Source organism: Agelaius phoeniceus, chromosome 27 (genome assembly GCF_051311805.1).
Source record: "Agelaius phoeniceus isolate bAgePho1 chromosome 27, bAgePho1.hap1, whole genome shotgun sequence".
Classification (NCBI taxonomy): Eukaryota; Metazoa; Chordata; class Aves; order Passeriformes; family Icteridae; genus Agelaius; species Agelaius phoeniceus.
This window is the reverse complement of record NC_135291.1, coordinates 5,223,265-5,237,828: the sequence shown is the minus strand read 5'-3', so window position 1 is coordinate 5,237,828 and position 14,564 is coordinate 5,223,265. Positions and strand designations below refer to the sequence as shown.

Below are 14,564 nucleotides of genomic sequence, written 5' to 3'. Positions count from 1 at the left end.
AACGACAGAGGAGAATGAATTAGTTCTCAAAATGGTAATTGGGGATATTCCAAACAATTAGGGATGGATATTCTTGCTGGGAGGCAGTGGGAAGATTCTGAGGGATTCCTGTGGTCATTTGGCGTGCCACGTCTTAACATTAGACCGCTCCAAGCTGCATCCTCCTCACTGTCTAGCAAAATTATTCATGTAAAACAATACCTTCTACCTTCTGGTGCCAAAGAGGGCATCAACTGGTTATACAGGACTTGTGAGACCAAGGAGTAATAGTCAATACCCATTCTCTTTTCAACTTGCCAGTGTGGCCAGTTTGGAAACCCAATGAGAAGTGGAGGCTGACAGTAGACTTAATGCCAACACAGACCCTCTTACAGCAGCAGTCCCAAATTTGGCTGAATTAATGACATCAATTCAAGAAAAAGTTCACTCAGTCATGGGACCTATAGATGTCAAAGACATGTTTTTTATGATACCCATACAACCAGAAGATATGGACCGTTTTTCCTTCACATGGAAAGGACAGCAATACACTTTCACTAGGCTTCCCCAAGGCTACAAACACTCCCCCACTTTGGCCCACCCTACTTTTGCCCAGGAATTAGAAAAAACATCCAAACCTGACAACGTAGCTGTTTATCAATACATGATGATATCCTTGTGGGAGGAGGTTAAATAGAAGCAGTGGGAGATACCGAACAAAAAATAATCTCCCATTTAGAAAGTCTTGCTTTGCAAATTCCCCCAGAGAAAATTCAAAAGCCTTCTCAGGAAGAGAAGTTTTTGGGAATTTGCTGGAAAGGAGGTATGACATGTATTCCACCTGATATCCTAACCTCTTTAGATCAGATCAAAATGCCTGAATCCAGGAAAGATCTCCTGCAAGCTCTAGGATTATTAGTGCTCTGGAGAAAACACATTCCAGATCTTTCAATAATTGCTAGGCCCCTTCATGACTTGCTGAGCAAATGGGGTGAAATGGGATTGGACTCCTTCTCAGGAGGAAGCATTGCAATTAATGATTTTTGAAACAACAGCTCACCAAGCACTGGACCCTGTCCATCCCACAGATCCCTTTCAGCTGGAATGGGGATTTGGCTCCTCAGGGCTGTCAGTACACATTTGGCAGCAGGGTCCTGAGGGTCCAAGAAGGCCTATTGGTTTCTATTCCTGTGGTTTCAAAGATACTGAGAAAAGATACACTACCTGGGAAAAAGGATTGTTTGTGGTTAGCTTAGCTCTCATAGAAGTGGGAAAAATTGCACAACAACAACCAGTTGTCTTGAGAGGCCCTTTCAAAGTTATTAAGACAGTCACTACTGGGATTCCCCCCCCCGACCCCCGCTGACAGGGTGGCCCAAAGGGCCTCAGTTGCAAACTGGTATGCTCAGATTGAACATTACTGTAACATTTTCTCAATAACAGAAGGAGCTGTAAAAAATTTAGCGCTACAAGAAACTGAGAATTTGGGCAGCAGCCATGACAAACCTGCCTCTGTAATTAAAGTAGCCCCTCCTTTCTCCACCAAACGATCAGCAAATTCTTGGTTCCCTGATGCCTCTGCTAAAGAGGAGGGGAAGGTGTGGAGATACAGGGCAGCAGCCCTCCACATTTCCTCTGGTGAACGAATCATTACTGAGGGAGAAGGCAGTGCTCAGGTTGGGGAGCTGAGAGCTGTTTGGAGTGCTTTCCAACATGAGGTACAGAATACCTCTCCTGTCTGCATCTACACGGACTCCTATGCTGTGTATAAAGGATGTACTGAGTGGCTTCCTTTTTGGCAGCAAAATGATTGGGAAGGTAACAGAATTCCAGTATGGCAAAAGGAAAAGTGGCAAGAAATTTTAAACATCACAAGCCAAGGGAACCTTGTTGGGGTGGGCAGCCTTTCATCAGACAGATGGAAATCCAGCAGGAGAGTGGAACAATAAAGCTGTTGGTTTAGCAAGACTAAGTCCCCTGAAAAAGAACAAATTACAGAGGACTGGGATCAACTATTAGAATGGCCACATGTAAAAAGACAGCACACAGGTGTGAAAGATTTGTACAAGGAAGCTCTGGCCCAGCGTTGGCCTGTCACCAAGGAAAGGTGCAAAACATGTGTATCAACCTGTGAGCAATCGCAGACTGGAGACTGGAGAGACATCCTTTGGAAGATGACCCTCTGCATTTCAGAAAGGGTAAAGGCTTATGGGATGCGTGGCAGGTAGACTATATTGGACCCTTTAAGAAGTCAGGAGTTTAACACTTTGTGCTGGTAGGAGTAGAAATTGTATCTGGGATGGTCCAGGCCAATGCTTTTAAAAGAGCTACAGGAGATAATACTGTTAAAGCATTGCAGGGATGGTTTGGAATTTTCCCAAAACCACAGGAAATTCAATCTGATTATGGGTCCCACTTCACTGCTAGAATTGTACAGGATTAGGCAAAAAATGAAGGAATTAAATGGACTTTTCATACCCCTTACTACCCTCAGGCTAACGGGATCGTGGAAAGGACCAATGGTCTTTTGGAATGACTTTTGAAACCAGAGGAGGGAAATTGGGATGTTCGGTTATGGGAAGCTGTGAAAAGTGTGAATGACAGATGGGGGGGTAAATGGGTGTCCCAAAATCACTGCCTTTTGCCCCATAGCTCCAAGCATAATTGCCTCTCTAGGGAGACCAGATGATTTCAAGATTCCAGCATATTACCCTGGACAACCTGTTCTGGTGGACCTCCCTACTGTAGGGGAACTACCACTAGTGCTAAAAACCCCTCTGAATAAACATGCATGGGTAGCCTCTGATGCTCTAGGGAGAGAGCATCGGATAAATACACACTGGATAATTCCATCATTCTAACTTTTTCTGTCCCTTAGTGGCAGGATTCTGTTGTGTTTACTTTTACAGAAGAACCCTGAGGGACATGAGGATCATCTGAACCATGATAACACTGGTGATACTTTTCTGCATCCTACCACAATTCCGTGGACAGAATCCTGCTGAGTGGTCGTGGTCTGAAGCTACCATCCATCACACTAATGTTCTAAGATCATATCCCAGGGCTCACCACCTGAACCTAGAGCCTATAGTGCTGCATGACTCTGAGATATATCGCCCAAGTGAGTGGGGATGGGATCAGAAGGACTGGACTAGAGCCCTAACTGGAACAATTGGTGAGTCGATTGTGGTAGCGTGCAGAAAAGTGGAAGGATCTCTCTATGAGAAAGCCACCTCCATTGCAGGTGCCGAAAATTTTTTAGAACCAGATGGAAAAAACTATTTGCACATCCCTACAACAGAACTGTGTCCTACGACAAAGTGGGAGTGTACCAAACAAATTCCCCTCACTCTGTGCTGCTGGCAGGAGTACGTTGGTAACTACACTTTAGGCCCCAGAACCAACAATGCAATTACAAAGGATTGTAGAAATTAATCAGCTGATTGCTGGCATAATTTTACTTTAGCCAAACCAACTTATGTGACACGCCGTTGGCAAAATAACTTGACAAATCCATAAAGTTTAAAAGGCCTGGTTTACAAATTTAAGATAAACACTATAACAAAGGCCACACTGAGTACAGTAGTCACACCCCAGTGGGTAGAAAGGACTGAGAGTACCCTTAGTCAACTTGATACTGAATGGCCTTGGTCCCAGGCTTTTGTTCATTTTTCCGGATCCACAGGAAATGTGAAGGATTTAAAACTATCAACTGTTGTTATGCATGAAAATCAGATATACACTAGGCAGGAATGGGAAAACCAAAAAACCTGGCAGCTTCAAGGGATAGTGGGGAAAAAAATTAGTATGGGATGCTGAATGATTAACAGAACTACCCTGTAGGCCTGTAGGGCCTACATTTTAAGTTTATAGTAAATGCTATAGCCCAACTTGTTACAATTTACACCACCACCACTCCAGCCCAACCACCGCTTATGCTTAGCCCAAGAATTTTTGAAAATGGACCATATATAATTAGGAAAACAGGACAACAACAAATACTGTTCAATCCAGCATGGTTTCTTAAACAAGTCAAATTGCTGATGCAAAGTAATGTCTCAGAAATTCAGCCGGCCTGTTCACCTTTTTTGCAAACTTCCTTTGAGGGTTGGATGACCTGGTTGCAAAAGCGGAACTCTTTTAAAAGACGGACGCTAAGAGACATAACCGGTGTTGTGGGAACAGGATTGGGAATTCTAAAGAGTATTGATTCAGAAGTATTAATGAATAAAATGGGCTGCTACAACTAGAGATTTGACCAAGTTACAACAACCACTGCAGTCATTGGCTTTAGGAACACACCAGTGGCTGCTATCAAACATTTTGACAAATTGGGAAAATTTGTAAAAAATGTAAATGTAAATGACCACAAATTGGTAATTGATACACTCGGTGCTACACAAAACAACATTTCTTTGGCTCTCAGCTGTATCCAGGCACAATTGTGGATGCAGTCAGTTGCTGCCTCAATGATAAGAGAAGGTGAAGAAGCACTTTTCCTACTGAAATTGGGAAAATAATTTGGGACAGTGCCACTGATTTTGAAAGAGAATTCCAATCCTGGTGGAACTTAGTGAATTTAACTTACAATCCCATTACAAACACAGCCATGGCTTTTGTGTTAACCATACGTAATGCCTCAGTGCATTTGATATTTCCTATGATTGCATTAGGGCTGAATCATGATGGAGCTGTTCTCTATCCTTATGAGCATCAGGAATGGGCCCGTCAAATGGGTGAGAAATGGCAAACTGTTAATTTAGAATCTTGTCTTGTCCGAGAACAACAAGGGTTCATCTGTGAAAGCAATGCAATCATAGCTCAAGACATTTTTTCAGACACAGAGCAAAATATCTGTCATTTTGAAATTCAGCCTAATGAGGCTTCTGAAACAGTCCTTGTATATATAGGCAACAGGTGTGCATGCTTCAGAACTGCTTGTGATTTTGTATTCATAGAGAATATTGTAGTAGATACTAAAAATTATTCAAATGTTTGTGCTTGTAACTTTACCAAGATTACAGGATGTGATTTCTTTTATGAAGCTCCAGTTACCTCTCACTACCTATTGCAATCCAACTACACACTGATTCACAAACTGATGCCTACTCCTATTGGGATGAATCTCACTTTGGTAAGTCAAGTGCTGCTCCATTAAGACTTGGTAGAAATCCTCAAAAAGATAAAGAAAAACGGACAGAAGCCCTGGTGACTGTTCATCATAATGTGAGACAGATACACCGTGTTATGGAGAGGGTAAAGAAAGATGCCGAGCACAGGTGGTGGGATACCCTCTTTGGGTGGTCACCTACTGCCACGAGTGCCCTGAACAGTGTGTGTCAACCCATCGATGCCCTTTTGATTCTAATTGTGCTTGGTTTTATCTTGTCATCAGTCCCATTTGTTATGAATTGGAGGATGATGAAACGGCTGACAAGTTTGATGTCTATAGTCAATGCACTCAACTTGGCTGATGTCCTCTACACTGTGGACATCCCCAAGTCAATTGACACAAGGCAATTACAAATTAAGCATTTGTGTTTTAGAGCAATCCTTGATTCCTGTTTATGATTTTGTGAGAATTACTTTCAATTTTTAGTGAATTGTTTTAGAAAATAATTTTAAAGTTAATGCTTATATTATGATTTGTTTATTGTTTTGCTTTTGATTATTTGTTATTTGTTTCAACCATTTGAAAATTGTTACAAAAATAATACTATTTTAATTAATTAACTATTAGAGTTAATTCCCAATATTGCCGGATGGAACGTGCCTGGGGTCGTCTGGCCTTGCTGCTGGACCAAAGGTGGCAGCTGTGGTGGTCTCACCCCAGAGACACCCCTGGCTAGCTGGGTATTGAAGCTGGCACTTGGGACAAGTCCAGGCAAGCAGGAACTCAGGTTTACCTCTGGTGGAAAGACTTTAGGCAATGGTAAAGGTAAAAGGAGACGCTGCTGGAGGTTTTGATCCAGAGCTTTATTCCTAAGTCACAGACCTCTGAATGTTGCAACAGCTCCAACAGAACTCAGAACCACGTGGTCGCTGGGTATTTTAAGCCCGGGGAGAGGGGGAGGGAAGGGGTAGGTATGGCACCAACCAGGTGGGAGGGGGGAAGTCTCAGGGGACAAGTGACACCTGGATAGCCCAATGTTGCCAGGGCTGAGAAGCATCTTTTGAACTTTGCCAATCAGATGATGCCCTTGCTGGAATGTTAAGATTGACGGACAGCACTTAGCAAGGGGGCAAGGGGAAGGGGAAGGGAGAGGTTGTTGGCACCACCTGAGGGAGGAACTGGGATAGCTGAAACAGAGTATTACATCACACTGCAACAATTAACCATTTTGAAAATTGTTATGAAAAATAATACTGTTATAATCAATATTAATTATGTTTGTTTATTGTCTCCCTTTTCCCCCTCTTTTTCCTATCCTTTCTTTTCCTCCTTTTTCTCTCTCTCTCTCTCTTTCTTCTCTCTGTCATACTGTCCCTATTTTTCCGGGTTATACTACCAACGTACGGCCAGTCCTGAAGACTCATCAATGATACTCCAGAGCGCTGCTGATAAAGATCCCTCAAGACAATTGTGAGTCACGGGGTCGTGTGAGAGTCTGTCTGAAATATCCCTCATCTGCCTCACGATCGTCATTGGGGGGGAGCACTGAAAAACAGACCCCTCCTGTCTGAAGTTTCTGATCCTGTAGGGGAAAGTCATATGCCTGAGACCTGAGAGTGTTGCTCAATTATTGTTTTCACAGGTGCATTTGCTATATGCTACACTGAGCTCAAAGGGCATTTTGCCCTTTTGCACAATAGCTCTGGAATTCTCCCCGCCTCTCGGCCTGGCTGAACTTCTCCTAGGCTTTAGGGTGGTTCCCCCCAAAGAAGGTGCCTCTCGCTCGTTCATAACCACCATGACAGACAAACCGAGATGTAAGAAGCCTCTTCATCAAGAGACCGAGACATGAAATCCCTGTGTGAGAAGGCCCCCTCTCACCTTCTTCCAGAGACTGGGACTGAAACCCCCAGCCCGGGAGAGGTGTGCAGTGGCGGGGGAAGGAAAGCTGCCCAAAGCAAGATGGATGTTGCAGGTGCAGGCAGTCAACCACGAAAACAATGGCTCTCACCTACTGCCAAACATGGACTGTGTGTACCCCTTTCCAAACACCATTCTTTCCCCCTGAAGATACAGTAAACTACCTTTGATTTGGTTGCAAAATCCATCCCCCCTTCCCCCATCAAAAAAGAGTGTAATTGGGGTCCAGATGAACTGCGCCTCTGAGATCTCCCTGGATGCGGCCTGGTGAACTCCATGGGCTGGACATGGAGGGACTTGGCAGTTTGACGTTTGGTAGCTATATACCCATTCTTTTTCCTCCCTCTTTTCCCTTATTTTTTCCTTTTTTCCCTGATTCCTTCCCAAGGCATTTTTGCTGTGGTTATTTCAATAAAGGTGCATTTGTTTTGATTATCACTGCAAACCCCCTTGTACCGTGTCAGTTCTTTTGCACCCTGAGATCAATCCACGAACCATCACGAAACCCATTCATAAGGACGGATCGTGACACACCCAAGCTGCGTCCCCGGGATCCGCCCGCCTCTCCCAGCCCCAGAGCCCCCTTTCCGTGACCCAGGGACCCCCTGAACCCCCTTTTCTGCCTTTCCCAGCTCCCAGACCCCACTTCCCTGAACAATGGAGACTCCTGGACCCCTTTTCTGGGTTCAGGGACCCCCTGGATCCCCCAGCCCGCCTCTCACAGTCCCTTCCTGGAACCTTGGACCCTTCCCGGCTCTCCCGGTTCTGCTTCCCAGCCCTTGGACGCCACCCAGACCGCCCAATCTCTGCGTGCCCCCAGTTCTCCACCCCCTGCGCGTCCTCTGGGGGGTCCTGGCAGGTCCCGGGGGGGGTTCAGGGGAATTCCCAGGGTTTGCTCTGTCCCCTCTCCCTCCCCGCGCTGCCCCGGTCACTTTCGCGTCTCCCAAGCTGCGGCACCGGGACCCGCCCGGGGACCGGGGACTGCTCCGGCACCGGGACCCCCCTGAACAGCAATTCCTGGGCACGGGGACCCCCCGAACTTCCATTTCCAGGCGAACCCCCCTTCCTGGGCACAGAGACCGCCTTGAACGTTCATTTTGGGGCACTGGGAGCCTCCCTGTACCCCCTTCCCCAGCCCCAATAACCCCTGCACCCCCTTATCTGGAGCCTGGAACCCCCTGAACCCCAAATCCCGGGCATGGAAACCCCCCTGAACCCCCATTTCTGGGCACCGGGACCCCACTGCATCCCCTTATACAGCACTGGGAGTCCTTGACCCCCCCATTCTGCTGCACCAGGATCCCCGTGCACCCCCATATCCAGGACTGGAACCCTCCCAAACCCTCCATTCTCAGGCACAGGGACCCCCCTGCACCCCCTCATCCGGCACCAAAGCCCCCCTGCACCCCCTTTCCTGGCCCTCCCCCATCTCAGACACCCCAGCCCCCGCTTTTCCTTGGGGCGGGGCCAGGGCTGTGGGCGGGGCTGCAGCGGAGCAGCGCCATGGCTCCAGCGCTGGCTCTGGGGCTGCTCTTGGGGCTCCTGGGGGACCCGGGGGGCGCGACCAAAGGTGAGTGGGAACCCCGAAACGGGGAAACTCCTGAAGTTCCATTTCCGGCCACCGGGAACGCCCTAGACTTCCATTCCTGGGCAGGGGAACCCCCCTGTACCCCAATTTTGAGTCTACTGACCCCTCTCAACCCCCTTCGCCAGCCCCTGAACCCCATTCGTGGACAGGAAAACCCTCCCGAACCGCCATTCCCAGGCATCAGAATCCACTGAGCCCCCATTCCTGGGCGCCCATGTCCGGGCACCGAGACCCCCCTGTACCCTCTTCCCCGGCACCGGGACCTGCTCGTCCTGCGGGGAGAGGTGTCTCAGGATGTTCAGGAGGGTCCCTGGGGGGATTCTGGGCCCCAGGACCCCCCTGAATTTTCAGTTCTGGGCACTGGGACCCCCCTGCACCCCCTTATCCAGTACCAATTCCCCCCTGCAACCCCTTTCCCATCCATCCTGCCTTCCTCAGTCCCCAGACCCCTCTTTTCCTTCATCCTGAGACCCCTGGACTTCCACTCCTTCTTTTCTCAGTCCCCAGGCCCCCCCATTTCTCTGCATCAAGGACCCCCAGATTCCTATTCCCAGGTCTCCCCACCCTGTGACCCCTCATTCCTTGGCACTGGGGACCCCTGGATCCCCTTTCCTGGGCACATGCATCCCCTGGAACCCCCATGCCACTTTCCCAGTCCCTGTACCTCCTCTCCCCCTTTCCATAACCCTGGAACCCCCTGAGCCCCCATTCCTGGACACCAGGACCCCCTGCAGGCCCTTTCCTGTCCATCCCACCTCTCCCACCCTGCACACCCTTTCCTTGGCCCCAGGATCCCCAAACCCCTTCCCAGCTCTCCCAGTTCCCCTTTCATTGATCCATGATCTCCTCAATCCCCCCAAATCTCCGTGTCCCCCCAGTTCTCCACTCCCTGCGTTACCTGCACGTGGTGGTGTCAGAGCCCAGCCTGGGGATCCCCCAGTTCATGGATATTGGGTACCTGGATGGGATCCCCTTCGTGCGCTACGACAGCGAGCGGGGCCGGGTGGAGCCGCTGATGCAGTGGATAAAGGATGGAGTCAAGCCAGAATATTGGATATGGGGACCCAGACCAATGTGAGGAACCAGCACAGTGATGTCAGGAACCTGAAGATACTGCGTGAGCGGTACAACCAGAGTGGCGATGAGTGAGGGGAGCTGTGGGACTGGAATGGGGATCCATAGGGCTGGAATGGGATCTGTAGGGCTGGGATCCATGGGGCTGGGATGGGATCTCTGGGGCTTGAATGGGAACTGTAGGGCTGGGGATTGGATCCATGGGGCTGGAATGGGATCTATAGGTCTCAGATGTGGATTCACAGGGCTCTAAGTGGCTGAAATGGGGATCCATTAGGTTGGAATGGGATATTTTGTGATCCACGGGTTGGGATATGGATCCATGGGGCTGGGATGAGATCCATGGGGCTGGGTTGGGATCCATGGCGTTGGGATGGGATCTGTGGGGCTGGAATGGGAACTGTAGGGCTGAGATGGGGATCGATGGGGCTGAGATGGGGATCCATTAGACTGGGATGGGATAGCTTGTCATTCATGGAGCTGGGATGGGATCTGTGCACTTGGGTTGGAATCCATGGGGGTGGGATGTGGATTCGTGGGGCTGGGATGGGAACTGTAGATCCCCAATGTGGATTCACAGGACTCCAAGGGACTGAAATGGGGATCCATTAAGCTGGGATGGGATCTGTTGAGCTGAGATGGGATCCATGGGGCTGGGATATGAATCCATGGAGCTGGGATGGGATCTGTGGAACTTGGGTACAGATCTATGGGGCTGGGATGGGATCTGTAGATCTTGGATGTGGATTCACAGGGCTCCAAGGGGCTGAAAATGGAGATCCATTAGACTGGGATAGGATAGCTTGTGATCCATAGGGCTGGAATGGGATCTCTGGGGCTAGGATAAGAACTGTAGGGTTGAGATGGGGATCCGTGGGGTTAGGATGGGGATCCGTGGGGCTGGGATGGGATCTGTGGGGCTGGAGTGGGGTCTGTAGGGCTGGGGTGAGCATCCATGGGGCTGGGATGGGATCTATAGGTGTCAGATGTGGATTCATAGGGCTCCAAGGGGCTGCACTGGGGATCCATTAGACTGGGATGGAATATCTTGTGATCCATGGGGCTGGGATTGGATCCATGGGGCTGGGATCTGTGGGGCTGGGATGGGATCTGTTGGGTTGACTTCCATGGGGTTGGGATGTGGATCCATGGGGCTCCAAGGGGCTGGGATGAGGCTCTGTGGGTCTCCATCAGACTCTGCGGCTCCAAAGGGCTGGAATGGGGCTCTGTGGGGCTGGGACACAATTCCAGGGGTCTCTGTGGGTACAATCCCCCAAGGTCTCCACACAAGGTTGAGGTCTCCACACAAGGTTGACAGTTTATGGCTGTGACTTCCTGTCCGATGGGAGTGTCCGTGGATCCCACCAGATTGGCTACGATGGGCGGGATCATATCTCCTTTGACCTGGGATTCAGGAGATTCGTGCCGGCCGACAGCGCTGCTGAGATCACCAGGAGACACTGGGAACAGGAATTGAACGGGGTTGAGATGTGGACAAATTATCTGAACCACATCTGCCCAAAATGGCTCCAGAGGCACATCAGATATGGGCAGAAGGAGCTGGAGCGCAAAGGTGGGAGCAGAATTCCTATGAGGGATTTGGGAATGGAGGACTTCGGAACACAGTATTTCCAGTGGGAATTCTATGGTCAGATCTCATCCCAATCCCATTGCAGTGTGAATTCCATGGTCAGATCTCACCCTGATCCCATTCCAGTGGGAATTCTGTGGGCAGATCTCACCCCAATCCCATTCCACTGGGAATTCTGTGGGCAGATGTCACTCTCATCCTATTCCAGTGGGAATTCCATAGGTAGAACTCACCCCAGTCCCGTTCCAATGGGATGTCCCTCACCATTCCATGGATGTCCATTACCATTATCCCATTCCAGAGCCCCCTGATGTCCATGTGTCCGGAAGAGAGGAACACGGGACGCTGATCCTGTCCTGCCACGTGTACGGATTCTACCCCAACACCATCGCAGTCAGCTGGATGAAGGGGGGTGAAACCTTGGATCAGGAGACGGAGTGGGGCGAGATCGTTCCCAACAGTGACGGCACCTTCCACACCTGGGCCAGGATCGAGGCGCTGCCGGAGGAGCGGGAGCAGTACCGGTGCAGGGTGGAGCATCCCAGAATGCCAGAGCCCGGGATCTTCGCTTGGGGTGAGGCTGGGAATGTGGGGATTGGGAATTTGGAATTCCTAAATGGGGATTCCCCTCCCCCTCCTCACTATCCCATCTCTCCGTGGTGGTCGCTGTGTCTGTCATCGCTGCCATCCTCATCCTCATCGTTGTCCTCATCAGATTCGGCGTCTGGAAGCTCCAATCCGGTAACACACGGGATGGGGGTCGGGAAGGGACACGGATCCACCCAGCACCGTTCTGGGAATCCTGTGCCACCGATGCTGATCCCACTTTGTTTCCACAGGGAGGAGGGACAGGAATGGATACAACCCGGCGGCCGGTGAGTTCCAATGGCAGATCCAGCTCTGGATCCCCTCTGTGTGGATCCCAGGATGGATCCTGGGGTTAATCCCAGTGTGTGATCCGTGCTGGAATCTCATGGATCTTCTCTCTCTGCAGGAAAAGACATGGGAATGAATGGCTCCACTGCAGATACAGCATGGGATCAAGGTGGGATTCCAGAGGGAGATTGGGGCAGGATGGACAGACTGGGATTGGGGAGGGATTTTGGATCAGGGTAGGGGTCTAGAGTGGGATCAGGTGGAATTGTAAAGTGGGGATGGAGCTGGATTCTGGAGCAGTATCAGAAGGGATGGATGGAGCAGGATTGGGGCAGGAGTGATGGAGTGGGATCAGGGAGGGATTCCAGTGCAGGATTGGGTAGAATGGATGGAGCAGGATTAGGTGGGATCGATGGAGCAGGACTGGGACAGGACTGGGGCAGGATCAAGTGGGATAGATGGATGGAGCAGGATTGGGGTAGGGTCAGGTAGGATTCTGGAGCAGCTCCCTCTCCCAAGGGGATCCAGCCAGGTCCATCCTGTGGAATGGGGACAGGGACAGGGTGACACTGTGACCCTCTCTCATCCTGGTAGTAATCACTACCTGAGGGATCCATGGGGCTGGATCCGGCCCCTTCCCTCTTCCTGGGAAAGCTGAGAGCTGCCAGCAGAGCTCATCCCACTGCTCCCACCCATCCCACAGCTCTTGGTAACAGATCCATTTCCCCTTTTCCATGTCCCAGTGTTTTAAAGCCAATAACCACAAATATTCACAATGCTTCAGTTCTGGTGTGAAATTATCCTGCTTGGGGCAATAAATTCTGCTTGGGGCAATGTCCTGGATTGTCAAGCAAATTGTATTCTATTTGCCACCTGTATGGCAGTTGTCTTCTGTTAAGTAGGCAGTTTTCCTTATCTCTTCCACAACTGGGGAGACATCCGTTGATAACAGGCTATTGAATGTCACTGCACAACTGATAAGAACGACAGCATCCCAGTGTGAGATGCTCCACCCAGAGGGGAGAGCCAAGCATTCCTACCTGGATATAATCTTGAGTTTCTGGAACACCAGCATGGCTTTCTCCACTGGATTTCCCAGAGGAAACAGCTGCTCTCTTCCCCTAGATCTTCAGAGGAAGACTACACTCTTCTACAGGATCCCTGCTCCAACAGAACCCACCTGACACTCTAGGAGGGCTGCAGCCACGATTCCAATTGGACTGCTACCAATACCCTGACCCACAGGGTGTCAGGTTGTGTTCTGACTCTGTCAGTGTTGTTTTAGTTTACTGCATTGTTTATTTTATCCTTTTATTTTCTTCCCTACTAAAGAACTGTTATCCCTGCTCCCATATTTTTTGCCTGAGGGCCCCTTAATTTAAAATTTATAGCAATTTGGAAGGAGGGGGTTTACATTCTCCATTTCAGGGGAGGCTCTTGCCTTCCTTAGGAGACTCCTGTCTTTCCAAACCAAGACAGATTTTGGTGCTTAACGTGAGGCTCGAGGGCACAGAAATAAAAAGGAAATAACAGTTCTTGAGTAATCTAATTTTTGTACGCTGCTACAGAAACCTTGTTAAGCTGTCATCATGTGGTCCAGCTTACCTTGGTTTGGGTGGCATGTGGTTGTGGCTACATTTCTCCCATTTGCAGGCCCTTATCTAAAGATGGGTCCTATAACCAAGGCTACTGTGGCTGTTATCCAGTTTGTTTTATGGGTGAATAAGGGGAGGAATTAATGGCTTTTTAACTTCCTCTGGAAAGCAGGCACATGGATTCACAGCTATCACACACTAACTGTATGTTTTTGGGGTTACTTTAATATTAGCACCTGCTGTGAGGAAATGACACCAGGGGAAATCTTCTCCCAACCCTTTAGCCATCTCTTTGGGTCTGCTCTACCAGTTTTTGAAGGGTTCAGATCCACTCTAAATACTAATGATATCAAACAGTGGCTGGTGTTGCTGGAAGGCTTGTTCTGTTTAGCATTTAGAGATAAGAGAAGATTAACTTGGATAACCACCCTGACACCTACCCCAAAGACAAGGGATGCTGCCCCAGAGCCTGGCCCTGCCCCACAGCCCACCTCAGCTATAAACTACCCAGATTGGATGGGGGTTCTGGTGAAGGAGATAAACGAGGTGAGCCAAATGCTGAAGGAGCACATTTCCCAAGCTCGTGAGAAGCCCTCCCAGTGTCTCGAAGAGGGAGAATCTAATAGTGCAGCAGTGGAACCCACAGATGTTACAACTGTCCAGGTTCCAGCTGAACTGCAAGGGCAGACAGAGCCAGCAGCAGTTGCTCCTGTGGAAACAAGGAGATCTAAGATGAAAGCAGGGCACCCAGATAAGGGAGGGCCCCCACAACCCTCAGGAGACCCAGAGGTTGAGATCGTCACCGAGTCCCTGATGTACGAAAATCTC

General features: G+C 49.6%; 1 protein-coding gene and 1 pseudogene across 2 annotated transcripts in view; one reads left to right on the top strand and one right to left on the bottom strand.

The window, feature by feature from the left end:
- Positions 1 to 14,564, bottom strand: part of LOC143695937 (uncharacterized) — a 297,449-nt gene that overhangs the window by 59,162 nt on the left and 223,723 nt on the right. The window lies entirely within an intron of this gene.
- LOC143695966 (class I histocompatibility antigen, F10 alpha chain-like) lies at positions 8,477 to 12,264 on the top strand (annotated as a pseudogene). The gene is made up of 4 exons (XR_013185429.1): positions 8,477 to 8,582; positions 9,479 to 9,735; positions 10,966 to 11,247; positions 11,567 to 12,264. The product of XR_013185429.1 is annotated as a class I histocompatibility antigen, F10 alpha chain-like (transcript).